Source organism: Marmota marmota, unplaced genomic scaffold (assembly GCF_001458135.2).
Source record: "Marmota marmota marmota unplaced genomic scaffold, marMar, whole genome shotgun sequence".
Taxonomy (NCBI): domain Eukaryota; kingdom Metazoa; phylum Chordata; class Mammalia; order Rodentia; family Sciuridae; genus Marmota; species Marmota marmota.
Genome location: NW_025999949.1, coordinates 22741083 through 22758369, shown reverse-complemented (window position 1 = coordinate 22758369; position 17287 = coordinate 22741083). Strand labels below are relative to the sequence as shown.

At 48.6% G+C, this 17287-nt stretch overlaps 1 long non-coding RNA gene across 2 annotated transcripts; it reads left to right on the top strand.

Annotated features, from left to right (window-relative positions):
- Positions 1 to 7165: 7165 nt before the first annotated feature.
- LOC125616543 lies at positions 7166 to 15686 on the top strand. Of its 2 annotated transcripts, XR_007347190.1 has the most exons (4): positions 7166 to 7321; positions 7440 to 9170; positions 14430 to 14542; positions 15497 to 15686. It is a non-coding gene; the product is annotated as an uncharacterized LOC125616543 (long non-coding RNA). The 2 variants fall into 2 exon arrangements; XR_007347191.1 differs by lacking the exon at positions 15497 to 15686 and having other exon boundaries at positions 14430 to 14616.
- The last annotated feature ends 1601 nt before the right edge of the window (positions 15687 to 17287 follow it).

Sequence of the window (17287 nt, the reverse complement as noted above, 5' to 3'; positions counted from 1 at the left end):
CAAACATAATTAGCAGATAGGCACAAAATACAGCTGTTCCTCCAGGCTTGGCGACATCCCTGCTGTCTATCTTTAGGCATCCCACCAAGCGCTTGCAAGACAGTCAGACAAGGCATGTAAGGCCTGGCCCGATGTGCCAGAGGCAACGAAGAGATCCAGGAGCCTGGTCAATTTAAACAAGTTGCCTGCTGATATACAATTATGTGAAAAAGAATCACAGAGACTGCTGTTGCTCTAACCTTTTCATTTTTTTCTTTAATAATTTTGGTAGTCAATAGCTCAGTGATGTGCACCTTAATCCATTTGTGCCGCTATCACAGAAGCATCCTCTGCTAGTGTAAGGGTAAAAGAAATTGAAGTTAAAGCGTAAAAGTTAAAGGGTAAAAGACCGGGTGTTGTAAAGTTTCTAAGCTGCAAGGTCTGAGTTAAAATGTAAAGGATTAGGTATTGTTAGGTTTCTATGCTACCTGCAAAACCTGAAATTTCTGTAGCTGTTAAGACAATGCTTGGAACTGCCCAGTAAATATTTCCCCTGACTATTTGGTTGTTTAATAAGGGCTCTGTGTGGTCGCACGTAGGCATTGCAGGGCCTGGACCAATCAGTTTAAATGTAACCCCCTCCTTAGGAATGACCTATCACTCCAGCCTGACCTGTTCCCGCCAATGAGTGAACTAATCACGTTTAGGAGTTGTTGTTCAATTTTCCCGTGCCTCATGATGATTTGTTCTGATGTATACAAAGCCCTCCGCCCTCCCCAAAAAGTGTACTTAAGCAGTGCTCAGCCCCTGCTCAGGGCTCTGGGCTGCTTTCCCTTCTTGAGTGGGCACGGAGCCCCAGCATGCTGGTTCAATAAATCCCCCTTCTGCCAATTGCATGAGTGGTCACTTGGTGGTCTCTTTCTCTGACGTTTCGCGGGACCCTTACACTAGTCACCATAGTCCAGGTGGCTCACAAATTACAAAATTTATTGCTCCCACTTCTAGTGGCTGGAAGTCTAAGATCAAGGTCCTGGTAGGTTGGGGTGTTTAGTGAGGGTCCTTCCTGGTTGACAGACATCTGCCTTCCTGTTGTGTCCTCACATGGCAAAAGGGGCAAAATAAGAGCACTAATTAGATAGCTAAATAAAAACGCCATGATCATGTTTGTAAGAAATAAAACAAACAAACAAAAACATCATGAGTCCTCCACTTTTATTACACAAGGACCTTCCAGAGGCCCCACCTCCTAGCACCCTCACTCTGGGAGTTAGGATTTCAACCTAGGAATTGGCTGGGCACGAAAACACGCACTCTCTAGCCATTGCTGATGTATCTGGACTGGTCTGAAGCCTCTTCCAAAAGACGTTTGGTGGTACCCTCCTGTGGGTGACATCGTGGCTCCAGGATAGAAGGGAACCTCCAAACTCAGCCAGGAAGGTTTTTCTTGGAAAGAATGATGAGTGGCAACCTACTAGACCAACTGGCTGCAGGACTGTGGGGCCCGGTGCTAAATGCCAATGTGAGGCCTCTCGTTCAACAAGCAGGGAAAGAAAGGTGTTCCCTTTCTTTAGCCAGTCGTTCTTGTGCGCTCTCTCTCTCTCTCTCTGTCTCTCTCTCTGTCCATCATCATGTTTTTCATTTGCTCTAACATCTCGCTCCAGGATGCACAGGGACACTTCTGGGGTGAGCACAGCCCCCCATGAGCCATGAAGCCTCTCTCCCTCTCCACCCACAGGTCAGTGCACACACCTCCCACTCGCCTCGCCACACCTGCTCTCGGGCCCTGCAGTGGCAGTGAGGGGGTGGGGGTGGAGGAGTGGGCCAGGTAGGGGGTGGCAGGAAACAGGACCACACCTGAGTCCACACTCCAAGCCCTTTGTAGTCTTCATTGTCCCCTTGAACTTCACAATCTAAACACAAATTCAAGGACAAAAGAATTTCGAGATGGTCATCATAGCACATTAAATTGCAAGCTGAGAGCCTCTTTCTGGGCGTGGGGCTCTCTGTGGCTGTACTGGTGTCCGCCCTGATGCTGGCACTCAGAAAAATAAGAGGGCGGGGCTTTGGCCTTGCCCAGGGAGCTACTGTGTACAGAGCAGCACCCGGAGTCTATCCAAGAGCACTTCCAAGGGTGTCTTACTCTTCGTCAGGCTCAAAACTATTTCAACATCGGGGCTTTGAAAGATCAAAGCGATTGAAAATAGGCCTAGATACAGAGAGCCAAAGCAAAATTCACACCAAAATAAAAGTCCATATCTGAGGGTCTCAACCTCACTATAGTCGACATTTGGGGCTGGGCTGCACATTGTAGGATGCTGGGTGGCACTCGTGGCCTCTGCTGTTGGACGCTAGTCACACATGCCCTCCCTCCCCTCATTTTATGACAATCAATAACATCTCCAGATACTGCCAAAAGTCCCCTGCAGGTCAGGGTTGGAATTGATGATATAATGATACTGTACCTCTTTCTTTGAGTTGTTTTGTTTGATGAGCAAAAAAAATTAAAGATTTTCCTCCCACACTTGAGTCAAATTCCAGTGGGTTATGTATGTGGCTTTTTTTTTTTTTTAACTTAAAATTTCTCCGTGCCCAACTGCTGGGCTTTCATTATCCAGACAGGCGGCAACTTAGGTCAGCCCTTGACAGCAAGTGGAGAGAAGGGAGGAAGGGAGGGAGGGAAGAAGGGGGAAGGGAGGGAGTCCCTGTCAGGTGACCCCACAGCCTCAGTGCAGCCCTGTCCTCTAACCTTCACGTTGATGGCCAATGGCGGGAGGGAAGCAGATGTGCCGAGATCTAGGGGAAAAACAACGACTATGCAAAAACGTTCCTATTTGGCTGTGTTTTTGTGCAGATCAATCTCAGTGGTCTTTGTTTGGGCTGATATTGAAGTGGAACCTGCAGCCATGGGAGCCTGTGGGAATCGGGCATTCAGAAGGAAGACAGGAGATCACCTATTTGAATTTGACCAAAGACGTTGCTGAGTGAACTTCTCCACTCTCCTACTTTCTGCAGACTTCTCAGCGATCTCTTCGTGGACTAAAGAGAGGGTTAGTAGAATCTGAACTGCAGCCGCCACTGTTGGGCCCTCCCTGGCCCTGGGCCTGTCCCTCACGTCTGTGGACATTGCAGCTAACTGATGGCATCTTTCCCTGGTTCACAGCATTGCCCTCTACCCAGGAGTAGACAGGTATGGGGGACACAGGCACTGCTACTTGGACTCCAGCCGGGGCAACTCAGGTGTGATTTGGGCACATGCTCTTCAACCTAAAATAGAGTAACATTCCTATAAACCCATCATAAACTGAAAATATCCTAAATCCAAGATGCATTTAATACACCACATTATCACTGAACCTCATAGCCCAGCCCAGACGACCTTAAATGTAAACATATTTGCATTCCCTACAGCTGGACAGTGTCTTCTAACCCAAAGCTTATTTCCTGTAAAGTTCCGAGTATCTCATGTAGTTGATGGATTACTATACCCAAAGTGAGAAACAGAGTGATCCTTTAGGTAGGCTTTCATGCCATCTTAAAGTTGAAAAATCATTAAGTCAACATCATAAACTGGGGACCATCTGTGCTGAATTCCCAGGGGAACGAGGTGAGCTGGGCTCTGGCTGAAATCCCAGAGGTGCCTACTGTCCTTCCTCCTTCCCCATCTTCCACTTCCTAATTCATCTTTCCCGAGAGCACTTTGCTAATGCATCACCTGGGCTCAGGGTCAACTTTTGGGAAAAAATGAGCCTAAGACACTTCTTTTTACCCACATGACCCCAAGGGAAATGTGCTCACCAAGATGGGCTCACCCAGGTGGTCTGGACCACACAGCCAAACTGGGAAGACAAGGCATTTCAGGGGCACCAATAAGACCTCACAGCTTTGAAACATCTCCCCATTTTTCAAGTACTACTTTGGAGGGCCAGAGCTGGAGGAGGGACCTGCACCAGATCCAAAAGGGCCACCAGAGGATCCGGAATCAAACTGAAGAACCTAATTATTTGGAGTTCAGTCTAAACTCATGTCACAGGAAGCAAACCAGCTTTGGTTCAGGGGGCTAAAGCATAACGGGTGGGAGCCCTGGACACCCCCAGACCTGAACCCACACTGAGGAGAATGGCTAGCACAGAGCAGGCCCGAAGCCTCATGTGCTAACTCCAAGGTCAATGCTCCTTCTTGCAGGCCCATCCCCTACTGCAAGGTGCAGCCTTGTGTTGCTGATGCTCTTTTGCCTGGTTTCCCCTATTAAGTGAAATGCAAGACTCTTCAAGATCAGAGACAGGGAGGCCCCTAGAGTGCCTGGCCCAGGCTCTCAAAACACAAGTTTGGGTAGCTGGATGACCGACAGAGCAATGCTTTTCCTGCCTCCAGGTTTCTGTAGAGCAGATCACAGGGCCACCGTTCACACATCCTGCCAAGCAGAAAGGCCGCGCCTGAGGGGCACCGTGGACGGACGCATCTTATTCTTCGTGGAAGTCCTGGGCTGGGGTGATCTCTCTTGCAAAGAATCTGCAACTTTCTCTCCCTATACAGATCCTCAGGGTCCCCTGGGAGTCCTGGACATAAAATTGCAGCTCAGGATCTAAACTGCCTGGAGGCAAAAGAGATGGACTTTTTTCCTCCCACTCAACGCAATGCGTGGTGTGTGTGACTGTTTTAAAGAGCTCAGTTGGTCGGATCAGCACTGCTGCAGGCGGAATGACACCACAAGGGGCCATGAAAAAAAAACTGAAGGCCTTGGGTTCTTTACATGAGCTGCATCGTGGGCTGAGGCTAGGCTGCTTGTAGCTGTTTGCAGGTTCCTAAACACACACCTGTGTCCGCCTCACCCTTAATCCCCACCCCCTTCCCCAAACACACACAAGAATTGCTGATGGGAAGGAAGATACAAACAGATGGGAAGTGCCGCCCAAGAGCCCATCTTCTGTAGGACAATAAGAGCAGCGAGGCTTTGTGTTTAAAACACTGGTTTGGGAGTGAGACACATGGCTTTGAATCCAGACTCTGCTTGTACAACAGCAGGCGAGACCCTAGGCAAACTACCCCTGTGGCAATGGAGATGTGAGAGCGAGAGAGTGCGCATGGGTGTGCTCAGCACAGGATCCACACTAGACAGGTAAGTGAATGAACAAACAGAAAGATGTCCATGCTCTAGGCGCAGTGGCGCACATCCGTCCTCCTAGAGGCTCAGGAGGCTGAGGCAGGAGGATTGCGAGTTCAAAGCCAGCCTCAGTAACAGAGAGGTGCTAAACAACTCAAATGAGACCCTGTCTCTAAATAAAATACAAATAGGGCTGGGGATGTGACTCAGGAGTCAAATGCCCTTAAATTCAATCCCCATACTCACCCACCTCCCCCAAAAAGAAAGATGCTCATGCTTTTGAACCTGACCGTTCATTCAGTAAGCACAGGCAGGACAGGGCTGCACATCACAGAATGTCCAGGTTCCGACAAATGGTGGGCAGCTGACTCCCGTTGTCCTGCCCAGCCGGGACAGGAGAGTGCTATTTGCTGTCCAAGCCATTTTTTCTCTACATGTGTTGTGTGGTTAAGAAGGAAGTGGCCCTGATGTGTAATCCCACCATGACAAATAATGACACACGGGGAAATTTGCTTCCTGTGTCCCTGTTAAGCCAACTCGTGGAAACACAAGCTCTCTCAAGCCTGAAAACCCCATCAGCTTGTGTCAGAGCCAGCTGCCATGTCAGGAAAGCCATCGGGTGGCTGGATTGTTGGGGAACCTAGAAGAGTAGAGGCTTGTGCCTTGGGATTCAGGGTGGGGACAACTCAGGATTTGACCCAGAAAGCCAACAAGAGCATCTAAATAAGACCATCCCAAAGAGTGAGTGCCAAATGGTTCAATAATCTCATGTGCAAGAGGGATTCGATCAGCTTTTGAGGAACTCTGCTGAAGTGGACAGTTGGCAAGACTAACCAACCATCAAAATTTTGATCTTTCTTTTAGAGCCTGCTGGGCACAGTCACTGAGCTGGTTGCTAGGCAAACAGGACCTAAGGGTACCCAATCCCAAGAGTCCTTGGACACACATGTTGCTATCCCCAGTTTTCCAATGAGGCAACAGGAACTCTGAGGAGCTAGGTCACATGCTCACGACAGGAAGTGGAGGTGACACTGGAGCTCAGGTCTGACTCTGGCTGGGGCTTTGCCAGAGGAAGCGGGATTTATTCATCATATAAAGATGTTTCCTTTCAACAAACCATGCGATGAGTTACATCTACTCTGATGGGGCACATTTCCCCCCCTTTTAAAATTTATACCATAGCTGAATGTGCATAACTAGAGCTTTGGCTGCACCTTTTTATTATTATTATAATTTATTTCATACATGACAATAGTGGAATGCATTACATTCATAATTATCCATTCACAGTGGCTGCACCATTTCTGCAGGAAAAGAATTCTAGCAATGGAGAAGACAGGGCATGAGAACTCTTCGACACCAGAAGGGTGTAGGTAGCAGAAATGGGAAGATGACCACCCTCGATCCTTCTCGTTACAGTTACTCGTGTCATTGTCCAGATTAACACTCTGCAGTGGCTCCTGTCTTCCCAAGGTTCTGCACAATGTGACCTTTACTTACCTCCCTATATTTTTCTAGAGCACTTTGACCACATGGGCCGCCTCTGATTCTACTTCAGAGACTTTGTATTTAGCTTCCTCTGTGTTTTCTTTCTTCCAAACACCCTCCCAGATACACTCACACTGACCCTCAGATCTGAGGTCTCAATGCATTTCTTCAGACGCCTTTGCTGACCCACTGGTCCAGGCTGAACTCTCCGTGTAGGGGTCAGGTCCAGAGCGGGCTGTAGGACCACACTAGGCATTTCTATGGGAGGGAGGTTAACACAGGGGCTTGATTATACAGTTCCTGTCATATTGAGCAAAAAGAGACAATGAGGTAACTCAGGGACAATAGTAACTAGTTCAGGGATAGAGTAACCAAACCCAGGATTAGGAAACACAGGAAAGAAAGGAAGCTTCCAGAACCTAAGAGTTTAGGTTACTGCTGGTTTATCTGAAGAGGCCATGTAGGGCTAGTGCTGGGGACTGCAGCCATCTGCTGCTCCTGGGAACAGGTCATGGTGGAGCTCGTGCTCAGTCATCTGAGAAGAGAGCACCACCCAGCTGTGGTGAAGTTGGCAAGAACAAGAGGAAACAGGAAGTGAGCTCCTTCTGCCTTCCTTCTGCCCGCCGGTCTCCTCCTAGTGTCCCCTGAGCCCTGAGCTGAACTTAACAAAAAGACAGTTAGCAAGGGCACCTACAAGTGGAATTTGCAGAGTCCCAGCCCCAGCATCAGAAAGCAGGGTAAAGAAGGGCAGAGGTAGAGTTCAGAGACCTACTGGAACCTTCCAGTTACCCTTCCTCATACTTTCTTTTTTTCTTTTTAAGAGAGAGAGAGAGAGAGAATTTTTTAATATTTATTTATTTATTTATTTTAGTTTTGGCGGACACAACATCTTTGTATGTGGTGCTGAGGATCGAACCCGGGCCGCATGTATGCCAGGCGAGCGCGCTACCGCTTGAGCCACATCCCCAGCCCAAGCCACATCCCCAGCCCCCTTCCTCATACTTTCATATCCATGATACATGGTATTAATCACAATCGGATTTTTATGATAGTTACATATTTGTCTTCTCCGACTAGACTCTAAGCTCACTGAGGGAAAAGTCATGCTGACTGGCTCCCTGCACCCCAAACACTTCTGGAACATGGGAAGCACTCAATAATTGTGGACTGAAATGAAGGGCATCCAAGATCAGGCTTTCGAGAAGTAGAACCTAATAGGATTCTTGTACAAGGGATTTATTGAGGAAGAACTTTTGGAAGGAGGGGAGAGAGAAAAGCAGAACCCGCAAAGGAGGCAGTAAGGACAGAGGTGGTGTCAGTCAGAGACTGGCCTCAGCCTGGGGCCAGGGCCCTGGAGTGTGGACACTGCCCAGGAGGTAGCTCCTTGGGGCCTCTCTGTCAGCCATAGTCTGCAATGGAGACCCTTCCAGGTTGCAGGGCTGGAGAGTCGGCTCCTGAATCTGAGGGAAATTTGCCAGAGAAGGGGGCAGCTGTCAGCTGAGCAGGCAGCCACCCCTCACAGCACGGGGCAGGGGTGTGCCTACCTGCCAAGGGGCCAGGGTGGGCACCGACAGTACCCCGCACAGGTGACGGGCACACTGTGTGGGAACCGCAGCAGAGACCTCCAAGGTCTCTCGCGTTGGAGTCTGTGATCTTAGGATTCTAGGAATCCGTCCAGGGAGAGATTTCTTTCATCTTCCGGGGATTTTTATCAGACACGACAGAAGCTGAAAAGTTAACTGTCCGCAACTCTGGGCAGCCTGGGCCTTGGCGTCCCTTCTCAAGCCTGAAGTGCCTGCCGGCGTGGCCCCAACCCCCAGGGGCCCCCAAACAGCAGATTCCACCCGCCAGGCTCTCTCTTCTCTGGAAGAGAGACTGCCCCTCGCTCCTTCCCTGCCTGTCCCGCAGGTGCCCTGCTCAGTGGGGGCCTGGCAGCCTCCACCAAAGAATGTCACTCTGGCCTGAGGCCCGGCCTCAGACAAAAGCCCTTTTGGAGCTAAGCCTGCATCTCTGACTGACAGGACCCTGCCGCCTCCCCCGCAGCCAACTAGGGAGGGCAGCTAAATCCATCCCCTGGCACTGAGGGCTTCCACAGAGCAAGGCCCCCTCCCTACCCGCGCAGCAAAACCACTCTGAGCCCTTGCTCACTGTCCTTGGCTCCCAGAAAACTAGCTGACCGTCCTCACACTGCAGAGAAAAGGAAGATGAGACACCCTTGCCCCAGACCAGGGCAGGGACAGGGAGGCCCGCAGATGCCCACAGATGCTCATGATGCGCAGGGGGCTGGGAGGAGCCAGCCCATGGCTAGAACAAAGGACAAAGCTCTGGCCCCCAACGAATCGTCACACCCAACCCCAACCCTGCCTCTAGTCGGGGCTTGGAGTCAGCCCGGCCTGAGCTTGAAATCCTGGCTCTGCTGTTGATTACAGTGCACCCCTAAGCAGGCCATTCTCTGAATCTTGGTTTTCATCACTTTTAGCTGAGGAGAGCAGAACCTTGTAATTGCCTGTTTCGATGAATAACGGGGATGGTGAGGAAGTCCTACCACTTTCTCAGCAAACCAGTCTTCTAATGCCACCCATCGTACGCCTCAAGTTCATCTGTAAGTTTCGGGTTTTAATGGACTTGGTAAACCCCTTCACTTTGTAGCCCCCCTAATAACAAAATTCTTCCTGCTAGAACTTCCCAGGTGGTGCATAAAGACCTCTTTTGAGAAGGTTGATCCCCAAACCAGCCTCTCGGGTGAACATGGCCTTGTCGTTTGAGATGCCAACAAAGACTGCAGCTCTTTGTTCGGCGTCTTTTGGCTGACATTCAGTTCATGAGGAAGTGTCTGTATTGAAGCCAATTTGAATTGATTTTGCAAGTGAAATTTCAGGGGACAATGTGCCAGGTGTCTCAGAGAGCTGGAGTCTGGTGGCTTCTCTGTCATCTGCTCACAAGGGCTCTAACTCATGTTTGTATGGTGAGCCACTGATTCTCACACTGGGTATTTAATTTCCTCTTCACAATAACACTGTGAGGTTAAGATTGTTCTCTCCACTTTGCAATTTTCCTGTTTAAAAGATGAGAGACAATGAAAGCTTAAGTGGTGTCCCCAAGGCTATGTATGCAGCACCTGCTGGTCTGTCAGAGGATTTCATTTAAGAAGCATTATTTTAACAATTTAGTGAGCATCTATTATGTACCAGGCGTGCTGTACCAAGCACTGAGGATTCAAATGCGAATGAGGGGGAGCAGCAGCCTGGTCGCTGGGGAGGCTGGTGTGGATGTCACAGGTGATATGCTGTATGACATATCACCTCCCAGAGCTCACAGCTACTTCCTCCCTCCAGGTCTGTCTTCAAAACACTCTCAACAGGCTTCCACTCCCCCAGGCATCCTTCCCCCGCCTCCCCAACTCCCCCAAATCATACCGTCCTTACCAATGTTCCACCAACCTCAGGCTACCAAATCCAAATCTTCATCCTCATTGAACTCCAAATCTCAAGAGCAATCGTCAAGGGTTGGTCACTCGCCTCCTCCACTGTCTTCTTGGGTTTCATAACATCCGACGCCCTGAGTCTTCCTTCACAGAGGGCCAACTTCTTCCTCAGTCACCTTTGCTGGGACTCGGCTTTTGTTTTGACCCATTTGTGAATGCCGGAGAGCCCTGGGTCCAGGCTGGGCTCCTTCTCTTGTCCTGACACACACTCTGCCTGGCATCTCTTCAGCCCATGGCCACAGATGCTCTCGGGATGCTGAGAACTAACTCACTCCAAGGTGCTCATCTTGGACAGTCCCTGCCCTGAGCACACACCGACATCCCCTGCATCCATGGAGCCTGCTCATGTCCCCACCAGGGCTCCCAACAGTCATCTTCAAGTTCGTCAAAGCCATTTTAAGCATACTTAAAATTCTCATGTTCTCCCCGGGCTGCTCCGGAGTTTGCCCCCATCTCAGTTGGTGGCACCCAGTGACTGAGTTCATAAAAGCCCTCCTCATGGAGCACAGCCCACCCCGCAGCACGCTCTGATCGCCGTCTCCAGTCCCTGTTGGGATCCACTCAGCCGTGACATCTCCACCACTTCCACCCTGGCTTTTTTCTCTCTGACACTCGTGAAATGGCTCCCAGCTCAGGCCTCGATTCTTACCCCTCGTGCCTCCTGGAGCAGCCAGCGGGATATTTTAAAAGATTAGATCGTATCATCCCTCTGTTTAAAACCTGCCACTGGCTTTCTGTTGCTTTCACAGTGAAACACAGACTCCTCAGCAAAACCTACTAAGGGGCCTTTCAGGATCCCACTCACCTTTCCCTCTCTGACCTCGGATGTCCAGCGCTCATCCTGGCTCCCTCACCCCCCTCCAGTCAAGCTGCCCCAGGCTCTTTGCACTGGCTCCTCTCTTGGCTTGTAGAAAATTATCACTAGCAGCACTGTGTGCAGTAGGAAAAAACAGCACCGAGGTGTCGCCCAAATCATCAGCAGCAGTAAAGTTGTAAAATAGTCATGACGTAATCTATACAGCAACCAGAATTAAACAAACTGTGGTTACGTCGGACATGGAGGAAACTCACAAATATGATGTCGAGTGAAAGAAACCAAACACAAAAAGGTAGTCTTGGCATTTTTCTGAATGCTCAAAAGTAAACACACCACACTGTGGTGTTAGGTCAGGATCAAGGAAGGGAAACAGGGAGACCTCTCCAAGACAGCTCATGTTCTGTGATCGGTCAGGTGCTGACGTGTGGCTGTGGATTCTGTGACAGTTCCCGGAGCTGAACGCTTGCAATTTTTGCGTTTCCCCATATTGTGTTATACTTCAACAAGAAGTGTTAAGATATTTATGATTATATCATCAGGGAAATTCCCAAATATGGATTTTCTTTATTAAAGGAAAGAAAAATAGGGGCTGGGGATGTGGCTCAAGCGGTAGCACGCTCGCCTGGCATGTGCACGGCCCGGGTTTGATCCTCAGCACCACATACAAACAAAGTCATGAACAGGATCTGGACGCAGAGGGACAGAAGAGTAAATGAGAGAAGGAGGAGAAGGTGGACAGAGGGAAAAACAGCACAATTTTCATTTTTTTGTGTCCGCCAATAACTAAAAAAAAAATGAATATTAAAAAATTCTCTCTCTCTCTCTCTCTCTCTCTCTCTCTCTCTCTCTCTCTTCTCTCTCTTCTCTCTCTCTTAAAAGAAAAGAAAAATATTACTGTTGTGGGTTTAATTTAATACTCAAAAACAGAGTTGAAGTCCTAACCCTCCATACCTGTAAATATATGACCATATTTGGAAATATGCTCTTTGCAGACGTAACCAAGTTAAAAAAGGCCATACTGGATTAGGGGACGCCCTAGTTAGGGGAGGCCCCAATGACTGGACTTGGATGAGAAGGGGAGGCCTGAAGACACTGGCTCACAGGGAGGAAGCCCCATGATGCAGAGCTGAGAGGTGGAATGGTGTACCTGGGCCAACGGTGCCAAGGAGGCTGGGGATTGCCCACAGCCACCAGGAGCTGGGAGAAAGGCATGGAGGGTTCTCCTCGGAGCCCTGGTGGAACTAACCTGCGACTCTCATTTCCGACTTCTGGCCTCCTGAACTATAAGACAATACATTTTTGTCTCAAGCCACCCCATCTGTGTTCGTCTGTTATGGCAGCCCTAGGAAACTAGCATAGGAACCAAATTCCAAGAAGAACCGCTTTCCAGTTCCCATTCAGCCTCCCGGTGAAGGCAGACAGTAGTCCCAATTTAATTGTTTCTATGATGTTTTCAGCCTAGCCTGGGTCATCTCATCTCCCTGACTGCCCACAGCGCATGACTCAATCTTTCAGCTCCCCCAAACAGAGAAGTCATGAACAGGACCTGGACGCAGAGGGACAGAGGAGTAAATGAGAGAAGGAGGAGAAGGTGGATAGAGGGAAGAAACAACACAATTTTCAGATGTCACCTGTTCCCATTCCCCTCCACTATTCATGTTTTGCACTATCTTTTTTGTATTGAACCCATTCTTATTACATAAATAACTTAGATTTACTTATAAAAATTAGAAAACACAAGAAAGCAAATATTAAAAGAAAAAAACCTAATTTCACACCAAAAAAACCACCATTTGCATTTGATTGTATTGTCTACCAGACAATTTTATTCAAAAGAATATGTGTTGGTTAGATTTTTGTTGCTGTGACAACATAGAAAAACAACTTGAAAGAGGAATGGTTGGTTTTGGCTCATGGTTTCAGAGGTTTCACAGCACGGTCATTGTTCCTGCCTCTGTGGTGAGACGGAAGGACATCATGGTGGAAGGGTGTGGTGGAACAAAGTGCTCACCTCGGGGCAGCTGGGGAGCAGAGAGAGAGAATGCCTAGGGACAGGAGAATGCCTCCAAGGCCATGTCCCCAAAGACCCACTCCCTTCAACTAGGACCTTCCTACTACAGTTCCCACCACCTTGGAATTCATCAGTGGGATTACTCCATGGATAAGATCAGAGCCCTCACGATCCATCACTTCCCAAAACCCCATCTCTGAACACTGCTGTGCTGGGACCAAGCCTTCAACACATGAGCCTTTGGAGAACATCCCGGATCTAAACTATAACAATATATATATTTCTTTGTCACAAGAAAAAATACCGTCCTTTCCTAATTGCCTATGTCTTCTCCTCTTCCTTGACGAACACAGATTTTAAAAACATTCCTGAGACCCTCTCCATGACCCCCTCCCCACATTTCTGCTTGTTCTTCATGAAACAGTCCCCGCCTGGCCCCTCCCTGTGCCCAGCCCATTCTTTCCCCCAAGGAGTGAACCCTCTCTGCAGCTCCACAGGCCCAAGGGAGGACCAGATCCCAACATGAAGAGTACAGGGGAAGGGTGCTCTGTTCCTTTGGTGTGGTGACTGCTTTGTCGGCAAATATCAGATTTGCTATCTCTTTTGGCTTCCGGTGCCGAGAGTCAAGTTAATCACACCCTCCACCCAAGACATGATTAACCTTGGCCGTTAGTGCAAATAACTTGTTTTAGGATGTTCCTTTAAACTTCCAGTCCCCACTCCCCGTTTGCTCCCCCTATTCACACCCACCCTGATGGGCTTCCCTTGGCTTCTCTAGACCACTCTCCGTTTCTCAGTCCAGTCCTGGGTCTCTGGGGGCTCATATGTAGGGTGTATGTCAATGGGCTGGCTGACCCTCTGCCTCCTGATTAGGTTTAGCTGGTGTGGTACCCTCAGGAGATCCAGAGGTGGCAGGAGAGGGAGGTCGGATGTCTATCCCCGTACTCCCTCACCACCAGGGAGTAAGTCCTTTGAAGGACAGGTGACGAGTACATCTCCACAGCCTTTGCAGGAAGACCTTCTCAGATGGCTCTCTCAACCTGGTTGGCCCCTTCCAGTGGAGGGTACAGTTAGGTACATGACTGTCCCTAGCTCTGGGGCACCTTGCCATCCCTGGGTGCTTTTCCTACTCCTGCCCTACTTTTGTAAGTAGTCTTTTTATTAAGGTGCTAATTACACACTGTGTGTATGGTCACCTCTTCCTGCCTGGACAGGACAGACACAGATGATATGTATGTGTCTTGGTAATATTTGGAAAGTTCTTTTGTGCATATGAATGTGTGCAATGCATGTCCTTAGAGGACAGAACATTACTATCCTCCAGATTTCACTCTGTTTTTTATTTAATTCCTGGAGCGAAGCATCTACAGGTTACACCACTGTGTGCCTCGGGGTGGCCACCACCAACCGCAGCCACCGCTCTCACCACAACCCCCTTCCCCAGCCCTAGTGAGGCGCTGCCTCCAACTTTCTGCTATCACACACGATGTCGCAGTAAATCAGAATTTTTATGGACTTTTTAACCCAGAGTTTTTACATTCTTTTCTAGGTCTCAGTTCTGAGTTGACGCCAAGCACAGTAACTTCATGAACAAACCGTGTCACATACTCAGACCTCAAGTCTATGTTCCTCAACTAAACAAAGTGACCTTAAATTCATAAGGTGCTTTTAAAATGTTTCCCCTGGACTTCCTATGACAACCACAGATTGGGTAATAAAACAAATGACAAGCGTCACATGGCTGTCATCTATCGAGCTCTGCATATGTGCTGAGCTCTCTTTCTCTCAGGCCCCATATGAGCTTTAGCACATTCAATAGTATATGGAGCCAGCTTGGAACAGTTTGCAGGAGCTGATTATTAAATTTTCAAGAATTTTGCAAGCTAGTTAGTACACACTGCAGTTGTTTAAAATTATATTATGTAAACTCACAATTACACAAGTTACATAAAACCCAAACATAATAAAAGCCCATCGGTTCCTTACTAGCCTTAAACATTATCCAGGCTCAGGCAATTTCTGCTGTATCTGTGCAGTGGAATTACTAGATAGTGCTGCACGTCTCTCTCCAAGCCCACGTTCAATGACATTTCATTGGTACCTTGAAATCAGCCACAGTGGGAGTGCTTGTGCCATGGAAATCAGCAAATAGCACAGATCTGAGTCTCTGTTCCCAGAGCTGATTATTAAACACTGAGCACTTAATCCTCCCAACAGCCCTAGGAGATGGGTCCTCTTCCATTTTTCAGATGAAGAAGTGAGGTTCTAGGAGATAAATACTATCCCAAATCTCAGAGTTAGTCAAGAGGGTATCTAGGATCCACGTAACTCCCCAGATGACACAGGCCATGCCACGGCTATGGTTTGAATGTGATTTGTGTCCACCAAGGGTATTAATTGCTTATTCCCCAGGGTGGTGCTGATGGGAGGTGGAGCCCCATGGGCGGTTCTTAGATCACTGGGGATGTGAGGCAGTTCTCATGAGACCCTTTTGGTAGTTGTCATGTCACCCCTTTCAGAGTTCTCAGGAGAGGGTTATAAAAGGAAGCAGCCAAGTATAATCCATGTTTTTTCTCTCTACTTTGTTCATGATGTGACCACTTGCTCCTTCACCAGTTCCCACCATGATATATTGCCATTCAATATCTCACCAGAGGCCAAACCCATGGACTACCTGAACTTGGGCTTCAAAGTTTTAAAATGGTAAGCTAAGTAAACCTTTTCTCTTTATAAAACTGGTTTCCTTGAGTATTCCCCTGTAGTGATGAAAAGTTGACTGATACACTCACCTGAAGGACATTATAGAACAACTGGGGCACATTGTAACCAAATGGTCAGGATTTGTTGTTCGGCACCCTTATGTAGACAAGGAAAGTAGGCACAGAGCGATTAAAATTATTTATCCAAGGGGCTGGGGTTGTAGCTCAGTGGTAGAACGCTTGCCTAGCATGTGTGAGGCCCTGGGTTCAATCCTCAGCACCACATAAAAATAAATTTTAAAAATTATTTGTCCAAAATGATATAGTTAATAAGGAGTAAAAAGTGGGTTCAAGCCAAGACTTTTGGCTGTAGCGCCCACCCACTTACCCACCACCTTCAGATCCTCTTAGGAACTGGAACCAGAAACGGGCAGGACCAAGGCAGCCACTGGCCCAGTGTGTGTCTCCCTCCCCACCTCTCCCTCTCTCTTACTCCATGATGTCTTAGTTGTCTTCCACCCACGCTTGTTGTGTTTCCCCCTCTGCCTAGTGTGTCCATTTCCACCTCCCAGGGCCCAAGTTTGCATGTCCTCAGTGTAAGAACCACCCAGGTTGGAATGACTGTGTTCCAGAAAATCCAAGCTTCCCAAAGGCAGGGTCTGACGGGAACAGCCTGGGTTACACAGCTGTCCTTGGTTCAGTCGACCAGGGCAGAAGGGGTCCTGGACATGCACCCAGTCTCAGGAGAAGGGGGAAAAGCTGGGAGGGGTGTAGATTGGAGACCCTGAGTGCACCCCTGCCTTCTGGTCAGGCACCCGGGCAGCAGGACGGGGATGCTCATTCAGGCAAGCAGAACAATAGTGAAGATGTCCATCACTCTGTTTCTAGAATGTGCATAAACACTGAGCCATGTAGCAGAATAACTCTGTGAAGTGCTTGCTGTCAATCTTATCACCCTTCCTTACACGATCCTTGTACATAACCCATCATATTCTCCCATGGGCTTCAAATCATCTCTATCTAGATGGCTGACTCCTAATATGAAATCAATGCTATGTGAATAATTGCTGCACAGTATTATTAGGGGAAAATTACATGAAAAAACTCAATAAAGATACCCCACTTTTTTTGCACTTTTAATCCATAATTAGTTGAATCTGAGCATGCAGAAGCCACGGACATGGAGGGTCAGCTGCAGTTGTTTAGGGGCATGGCCATGGCCAGGAGTCCAGCCCAGGCGGCCCATCTCCAGTGCAGGCTCTCTGGTCTACCCCACACTCTGCCTGAGCCTAACTGCTCAGATGGGCCAGCCTGCTGCTGAGCTGTTGCAAAGACCAAATTAAGTAATGCCTTGGAGAGCTTTATAAACTCCATTAAAGAATGAACATTTCTCCTCTGTTCCCGTATGGTTCTTTATACTGCAATCAAGGCAGTGGCTCAATACAAGAGCAGATGAAGGATGCCTTCCGGGTTAGGCTGCCCACCCCCAGCTCTTCTCCCACATTCCACCACCAGGAGAGGCACCCATGGCCTCGAGCCACGTCTCCAGGAGGACCCAGTGAACCCTAAACATACAACTTGGAAGAGCAATAAGCTTTTATTATGCCGACAGTCGTGGCTCATTTTCTTCATTGAGGGCTTTGAGGGGGTGGTAAAGAGGGTGGGTAAATCTCACATCCTGGATTAAGGACAGGAGGGGAGGCAGGAT